The sequence below is a fragment of the Sarcophilus harrisii genome, chromosome 1, assembly GCF_902635505.1.
Source record: "Sarcophilus harrisii chromosome 1, mSarHar1.11, whole genome shotgun sequence".
Classification (NCBI taxonomy): domain Eukaryota; kingdom Metazoa; phylum Chordata; class Mammalia; order Dasyuromorphia; family Dasyuridae; genus Sarcophilus; species Sarcophilus harrisii.
Window position 1 is genome coordinate 201,462,259 of NC_045426.1, and position 9,674 is coordinate 201,471,932.

Here is a 9,674-nt window from a genome sequence, read left to right on the forward strand (position 1 = left end):
ATTTTCTATTTGTTATCACTAAAACCTAGTAAGAAGAGATAGGAAGAGAAATTCCATTTAAAAACACTGCAGACAATATAAAATATTGGGAGTCCAGCTGCCAATACAAATCCAGGAACTATATGAACACAATTAAAAACACTTTTCATGCAAATAATGACATATCTAAACAAGTGAAAAAATTAATTGCACATGAGTAGGCCAAACCAATAGAATCAAAATGATAATTCTACCTAAATTATTTATTTGGTGACATGCCATTCAAACTGCCAAAGAATTTTTTTTTGAGATAAATAAAACTATAACAAAATTAATTTGAAAAAAACAAAAGGTCAAGCATATCAAGAGAATCAATGAAAAAAAGTGAAGGAAGATTTCAAACTCTTTTACAAAGTGGGAATCCTCAAAACATTTTGATACTAAGAAACACAATGCTAAATCAGGAATAGTTTGATTACACAAAACCACAGTAGTAAATGACCATAGTAATCAAGTTTTTATTAAACCTAAAGATTCATGCTTTCAAACAAAGAGCTTGTAATTTGACAGAAATTGATGGGAAAACGAGAGAACAGTTTGGAAACTATAAATAGTGGAGCACAGGTTTTAGAATCAGCAAGATTCATTTTCCTGAGTTCAAATCCATCCTTAGATATATAGACTGTGGGATCCTGGATATCACTAACCTTCTCTGACTCGGTTCCTTATCTGTAAAATGAAATGGATAAAGAAATGGCAAATTATTTCAGTACCTTGCCACGAAAACCCTAAATGAACTCACAAAGAGTTGGGCCCAATTGAACAATAAGAAAAGTGTAGACTAACATCCCACATCACAAGATATGCTCAAAATGGATATATGTTTTAGATATAAAGGGCCATTGTTGTGCCACAGTTCCCTTTTAATGTCCTGACCCAGTTTCTCTAATTGTTCTATTTAGTTACACTGCCTTGGGTTATAACCTTTCCCTCTTGATGTTTGATGAGATAAAGGTTTTATATCTTTAGGTTATAATCATTCCTTCTTAATGTTTGACAGGATAAAGGTCTATCCATTTTAGACATTATTAAAATATCAGTAACCTCTCCAGTACCTCCTTCATTATGTTATTGTTCTTGTTACCTTATAAAAGAACTTGTTATCTGACATTCAGGGCTGGATTCTTTGAGAATTCTTGTTCAGCCCTGGGACCAAACATGGATCATTTGGTCCCAGTAAATCTCTCCCATTTAATAAACTATTTAATTGTTCTCTAATCTCTGTCTTGCTCAGTTTCTCCTGCATTACACCATATAATAAGCAAATTAAGGGAATATAGAAAAATTTATCTGCTAGATCTATGACCAAATAAGAAATAGGGGCATGATAAGTAAAATGGATAATTTGATTATATGAAATTCTAAAGTTTTACACAAACAAAACCAATTCAGTCAAAATTAGAAGAAAAGTAAGAAATGAGGAAAACAATGTTTATAGCAAGTAACTTTCATAAAGGCTTCATTTACCAAATATATAGAGAACTGAGTTAATTTGTAAAAAAGCCATTCTGCAATTGATAGTTAAAAGATATGAACATGCAATTATCAGAAGGAAAAAAAAAATAAAGCTATCAATAGTCTTAAGGGGGAAAATGCTCTGAATTCTCATTGATTAGACATATGGAAAATAAAACAACTCTGAGGTGCCATCACACATGGTAATATGACAGAAAAGAAAAATAATATTGGAATAGATGTGAAAAACATGGATACTAATACACTGTCAGTGAAGTTGTAAACTGGTCCAACCATTCTGGAAAACAGTTTGGAAGTACATCCAAAGGGCTATAAAATTGTTCATACCCTTTGACTTTAAAATGCCTTTTAGCCTGTATCTCAAATATTCTTTAACATAGTAATGCCAATTCTAGGTTTGTATCCCAAAGTAATCAAAAATATAGCTAGAAGTTCTTTTTGTGAGTAGCAAAGTATTGGAAACTTTGGAAATGCCCATCACTTGAGGAATGGCTAAACAAGTTCTGCTATACAATTATGCTGAAATTCTACTGTACTATCAGCAATGATGAACAGGCTGATTTCAGAAAGACCTGGGAAGACATATGTGAATTGATATAAAATGAAGTGAAAAGAACCAATATGTATATATGTGTGTGTGTGTGTGTGTGTGTGTATAGTATATAATAATAGCAAGACTGTAATGATAGTTAAGTGAATCAAAACAGTTCTAAAGGGACCCACACCTAACACCACATACCAAGATAAGGTCGAAATGGGTTCATGATTTAGACATAAAGAGTGATATTATAAGCAAATTAGAAGAACTAAGGATAATTTACCTCTCATATCTGTGGAGAAGAAAGGAATCTGTGTCCAAAGAACTGGCACTCATATTGAACACCAAATAGATAATTTTGATTATATTAAGTTAAAAAAAGTTTTTTGTATAAACAAAACTAATGCAGACAAGATTAGAAGAAAAACAACAAATTGGGAAAACATTTTTACATTCAAGGGTTCTGATAAAGGCCTCATTTCTAATGAGTATACTCTCTCATGAGACTCTCTCATGACTATAATTAACTCATTTATAAGAATTCAACCCATTCTCCAATTGATAAATGGTCAAAGGATATGAACAAAATTTTCAGATGAAGAAATTAAAACCATTTCTAATTATATGAAAAGATGCTCTAAATCACTATTGATCAGAAAAATGCAAATTAAGACAACTCTGAGACACCACTACACACCTCTGAGATTGGCTAAGATGACAGGAATAGATAATGATCAGTGTTGGAGAGGATGTGGAAAAGCTGGGATACTAATACATTGTTGGTGGAACTGTGAACAGATCCAGCCATTTTGGAGAGCAATTTGGAACTATGTTCAAAAAGTTATCAAACTGTGCACACCCTTTGTTCCGGCAGTATTTCTTACTTATATTCCAAAGAGATCTTAAAGGAGGAAAAGGGATCCACCTGTGCAAAAATGTTTGTGGCAGCCCTTTTTGTAGTGGCAAGAAACTGGAAACTGAGTGGATGCCCATCAGTTGGAAAATGGCTGAATAAGTTATGGTATATGAATGTTTGGAATATTATTGTTCTATAAGAAAGAATCAGGAGGATGATTTTATCGAGGCCTGGAGAGACTTATACAAACTGATAGTAAGAAAAAGTAAATTTGAGAAGTAAAATGAGCCGAACCAGGAGATCATTGTACACAGCAACATCAATATTATATGACCATCAATTCTGATGAACGTCACTCTTTTCAACAATGAGATAATTCAGGCCAGTTCCAATTGTCTTGTGATGAAGAGAGCTATCTACACCCAGAGAGAGGACTGTGGGAACTGAATGTGGATCACAATATAACATTCTAACTTTTTTTGATGTTGTTCACTTGCATTTTGTTTTCTTACTCATTTTCTTTCCTTTTTGATCTTGTGCAACAAAAGAATTGTATAAATATGTTTACACATACTGGATTTAACATACATTTTATAACCATATATTGGATTGCTTGCCATCTAGGGGAGGAGGGGGTAAGAGGAAGGAGGGGAAAATCTGAAACACAAGATCATGCAAGGATCAATGATGAAAAATTATCTGAGCATATGTTATGAAAACAAAAAGCTTAAAAAACGTTATGGAATTTTTTTTCTTGCTCCATTACTCAGCTGAAAAGAATAAAGGCAAATATCCCTTACTTTCACTACAAAACTCAATCTTTCTTTTTTCACAAGGTTATTCTTCCTTGTTTGTCTCAATAACAATTTTAAAAATAAAGAGACGTCTGATATACATATATGTATATATATATATATATATATATATATATATATATATATATATATATATATATATATTTCCTCCCCAACCTTAAGACTTCACTCTCCCTGAGTTGCCAGACAGGCACACAACTCAGAGGAATGAGCTTTTGGTACTTATTACCACCTCAATTCTGCACATGCAGTCAATAATCTAAGGAGAAGCTATGCCAAACAAACTTACTCTGCTTAACATTATATTTGTTTGTAAGAAATGAAAGGTGAAGGATTTCCATATGAACTATTTTGAAATTTATGAAAGACTAACAGGAATAATGGTTATACCAGAAGAATAAGGGATCTGGAAAGGAGAAACTCAATAGGATTAAACCAAGCTAACGTTCAGGTTCCAGTTGGGTCTAGGGACAGAAATGTCCCAGGAGGAGAGTGTCAGCCTACCCTTTGAGCAAATCCTATTGCCCTTGCCTTCCGGTTCTAGTGAATGTGGGCTCGGGTCCTCTGGAAGGAAACATTGTGCTCTTCTCCAAAAACTCCAGGATACTGTGGACGCTGTAAATCTCAGCCGCATGGAGGATCTGTAGAGGTGGATGCGGAGGTTGCTTTCTTAAATGTTGGAGGCCGCTGCTGCAGCTCCTGCCGCTAACTGGATTCTGTGTCCAAAATTCCACATACAGCAACCACATAAAACGAAGTTACAGACAGAGCCACTGTTGTCCCCCCATTCTGAAAAGGGAAAGTGTTGAAACGTGGTAGGAAGTCAGACAGTAAAGTTATAAAAATAGTGATTACTTAAATAATAATAATAGTAATAAAGTACAGTAATCACTTCTACTCCAAGAAAAGCAATGCGACGTAGGTCCAGGGTCTTTTTCTCTGAGCTTCCACAGGGGTAGTGAATTGTTCTACAGCGATCTTGCCACCCCATTTGCCTTCGTTTTTCTGAACAGACTCAGAGTAACTCTAATTTAGAAGCAGCAATAAAACGTGAAAGAACCCCACTCAAGGAATAGAAAATAACAAAAATACTGATTGTAATCGTAGAATTACTAAACTTCTCCAAAATTCTAAAAAGCTTTAAAAAAATAAAAATTAAGATGTAGACAATGAGACCAGGCCATTTAATTTCTTGGCAGTCAATGTTTGCAAAAAATATTTGCAAACAAATAACAATAATAATCCTTGGGGGGGGGGGGGGGAGATGTTCAGAATCTTCTGAATTGCAAAAGAATCCACAAGTGGAATTAAATTGTTTTATCTACACTAGGAGGATCGGCAGCAAGAGCAGTGACAGCTGAAGAACCAAAAGGCTGTAGTGCTTCAAACACGAAGGAACCCGGTTAGAAATTAAAACACAGGAAGAGGGATGTAAAAAGGTTTTGATCCAAGGCTGATTCTCACTGGGAGGCCGAATATGCAGCTCTAAACACGTAAGGTCGGAGGAGGGGTAGAGTGGAGTGACTGGGGGAGGGGAAAAGAAATAAAGAAATAGGGAAGAGGAAAGGGGAAAAGAGAGAGAAACGTAGGAGAAAGGGTGGCTAGAAGAGGAAATCAAAGGAGAGCAAAAAGATTCGGCGGAGAATTGGAAATCTGGAAAAAAGGCTTCAGAAGGAAGGGGGGGGGGGGGGAAGAGATCGGCGGAAGAGAAAATGATGACTGAACATGAAGCGTTTAGAATAGAATAAGAGACAGAAAATATGCCTGAGGATAGAAATAGGAAGAGACAAGGGAAGGTAACTTACTAGTGAACAAAAGAAGGCAAAGGCAGTAAGAAGCCGACGGAGTAATTCTCTTTAGTCTATTTTCCCTTAGTCTCAGCTAGCCTACTAGAGTAGAAGCAACTGTCTCGGAGGTATGGATATGGAGAAGGTGGAGGAGAGATCATCCTAGGAAACCCGTCCCTTAACATCAGCATTTCCATTATTTTCAGGCTTTTCCACTGGTTGAAAAGATAGAAAGATGATGAAGGGTAGGGGTGGAGGGATACACGCAGACCCACCTGGAAAGACTCCTGGCCGGATTAAGTTCTGCCAGGCAGTGCTATTTCCATCCCCCACGGGTCTTTCAGGATTCAAAAAGCCAAACGCCACTAGGGTGCGGGCAAGAGACTCAGAGAAACTCTTAGATAGCGTAATGACTATCTAAAGGACATAGGCCACCAAATCTGCTTTGAATTATGTATGCAGACATAAAAGCAAAATGTGAATTTTGTTTTCTGGGTCTGAATTGTTCAAATCAACTATTTAAGAAAAGCCAAATTTGCTAGAACGGTAACTGTAAAATAGGGGCCTCTATTTTTCATTCTTTAAGGTGGTTTTAAAAAAAGGAAATTAATAATTTTTTTGGTGAAAAGCAAGAAATAATTGAAAATGGGGAACAAATAACAAATAGCCTCTTTCAGTGTAAGAAAACTAAAGCATCTAAACCATTCACTCATAGAGGAAGAGAAATGCTGGCACATTTGCAAAGAATTCATTACATCACTAATACTCTATTCCCTTCTATGCCATCATAACTCTTACCAGTATTCTTTGCCCTCACTGCATCCTCCATCCCTTAATATTTTCCTATGCTATCATTTCTGCATTGGCTACTCACCCTTTCCATGTCTCAATTTCTTGGTGAACCCGTTCAACTCTACTCAGTCCTCTTCTACTATATCCTTTGTCTTCTTACTTTATCAATAGTCTTGATGCCAGGTCTCAACTTTGAATTACTCATCATTTGCTATCTTCATTCATGTATGTATGCACACATGAAACTAGATAAAATCATCAAACCATGCAAACTTGATCCTTTACAACTTTATGTTCCATTATCCTAAGATCAATTGCAAAAAGACAATTCATTTAGAGTGCCCTAATTAAATTCAAGATCCTACTCATTATGATTTTTCCAAACTTTTTCATCCCTCCTCAAACTTCCCATGATTCTTCCTTTTCCCATTTTCTTGGCTCAGAACGTTGCCTCATATTTAACTGAAAAAAAAAATTGGGGGGCCATTCACTTTTTTTCCTTACTCCTCTCACAACATTTCTGCCACTATCTTTTGATGATGGAGCATTCTGTCACTATCTCCTCTTTCACCCTTCTCTCACATGAAAATATAGTTTTTCTTGCCAAGGTAAATCTCTCTACATGCATAAATCCCATTCCATCATGACTTCTCTACACAGATTTCTTCTTCTTCCAACTCTATTATAATTTTCAGTCTTTCCTTATGACCTGAATTATGCTGCCTACAAACATATCCTTGTTGCCTCCATCATCAAAAAACTCCAATTTCATTTATCTATCCCCACCAACTATTGTATATCTCCCCTACCTTTTGTGGTCGAATTCCTTGTGAAGGCTGTCTACAATTAGTGCTTTCATTCTCAGTTCAACCATTTATTTCTTAAAAGGGAAATTTTAAAATCTTTTAAGAAATAAGTGGTAACTCTAGAGACAACAGTTTCAGTTGAGTTGAGGTTGAAAGCCAGAATGCAGAGAATTAGGAGATAAACAGGAAGAAGTAAAAGCACTAATTGTAGATTACCTTCATAAGATTACTTTGATGTTCCATGATCTTCAATATTCTATTCTCTCTACATCATCATAACAATGCTTTTCTGGTCCTTTTACTATCTATTGAATGAGCCTACTGAAGTCTCCTTTGCTGGAACTTTATTTATTGCCCATGGTCATATCTATTGCTAATGGATTACATACAGGGCTGAACTTGTTTCTCCCTTGTACTATTTTGTTTGGTGATCTCATCAACTCCTATAGATTCAATGATGATCTCACTAAGTTGTTTCACAGTTCTATTTGTTTACCTCTAATCTCTCCCCTGACCTCCATTCTTGTATCTCTGGCTACTTACTACATATCACGAAACAGGGTATCACACAGACAACTTAAATTCAACATATCCACAACTGAATGCATTATCCTTTCCCCTAACTTCCCCTTCTTGCTAATTTCCCTATGATTGTACAAAACAGAACTGAATATTAAACATATGAATATATATATATATATATGCATTTTCCAGATTAATGGAAGAGGAAATAAAATGCTTAAATAACCTCATTTTACAAAAAGAAATAGAATCCAAACATTCAATTTTACCAAACATTCAAACAACAATTCCAAAACTATATAAATTATTTTTTAAAATAGGCAAAGAAGAGTCCTACCAAATTTTTTTATGACACAAATATGGTGCTGAAACCTAAACCAAGAAGGGCCAAAGTAGAGAAAGAAAATTATATACCAATTTCCCTAATGAATATTGATGCAAAAATTTTAAATAAAATATTAGCAAAGAGATTACAGCAATTTATCACCAAGATAATAAGTATGACCAGGCAGGATTTGTAACAGGCTGGTTCAATACCAGGAAAACTATTACCATAGTTGATCATATCACTAAAAAATTAACAAAAATCATAACATTATCTCAATATGCAGAAATAGCCTTTTACTAATGACAGCACACATATTCCTATTAAAAACACTAGAGAGCAGAGGAATAAATTAAGTTAAAATGTATATCCAAACCATCAGCAAGCACTATATCTAATCCCAATAAGATCAATAAGGATGCCCATTATCATCACTATTGTTCAATATAGTACTAGAAATATTAACTTTAGAAAAAGAGAAAAAAAAGAAATTGAAGGAATTAAAATATGTAATGAAAAAACAAAATTATTACTTTTTGCAGATGTTATGATGTTTAATGGCTTTAGCAAAGTTGCAGAACATAAAATAAACCAACATGACTCATCAGAATTTCTATATATTACCAACAAATCTCAACACCAAGAGATAGAAAGACAAAATCTATTTAAGATAATCATAAACAATATAATATTATTGGGAATCTACCATTTTACCACAAATGCAGGAATAATATGAACACAATTTCATAACAGTTTTCACACAAATAAAGTTAGATATAAACAACTGAAAAAACATAAATTGCTCATGGCTAAGCTAATATAATACAAATGGCACTTCTATTCAGTGTCATACCAATCACACTGCCAAAATTTATTTTATAGAGCTAGAAAAAAAAATAATAAAATTCATCTGGAAAAAAGAAAAGGTCAAAAATATCAAGAAAATTAATGGGGAAAAAGGCAAAGGAAGCAGACTTAGCTGTACCATTTCTAAAACTATGTTATAAAGTGGCAATCATCAGAACTAGTTGGTACTGGCTAAGAAATAGAGTCATTGCTCTATGGAATAAATTGGGCATAAAAGCAACAATAGTCAAAGATTGTTGTCATTGTACACATTAACAGCAATATTGTTCAGATTTCAATTCTGATAGAATTTGTTCTTTTCAGCAATAAGTGATCTTGTAATGCCAGAGAAACTGAGGCAAGAGAGAGATTAGAGAGTTTTCAATATTTTATTAATTGGAGAGTATAATTGACTGGACAGGACTCTCGTCTCAAATTATCCAGTCAGATAGAGATAAAATTGTACTGGGACCAAGGAATCCATGTTGGTCCCAGGGCTGGGGAGACTGTCATTTCAAAGAATCCAGCAATCAATAGGAGCTGCCCAATTCCTTAAATACCCCTAGAAACAAAGAACCAGAAGATGGGAAGGCTTCTGTCAGGATGGGGGAGACCATAAATCCTAAAAGCCCAGAGACAGGATGTCTGAATACCCAGAGATAAAGATGTCAGTGAGGTATCTTGGAATATTTTAGAGGGATATTGTAAATTCTTGAGGACAGGGAAGAGTCAGGAGTTCTGCTCTTTTGTTTATCTTGCTATCAATTTATAACCTTAGAGTAAATGGTTCCCAATCTTAATAGACCAGAGTAGGTTTTTACAACTAAAGGGATTTGACAGAACAGTTAAGGAAACTGAGACAAAGGAAACTA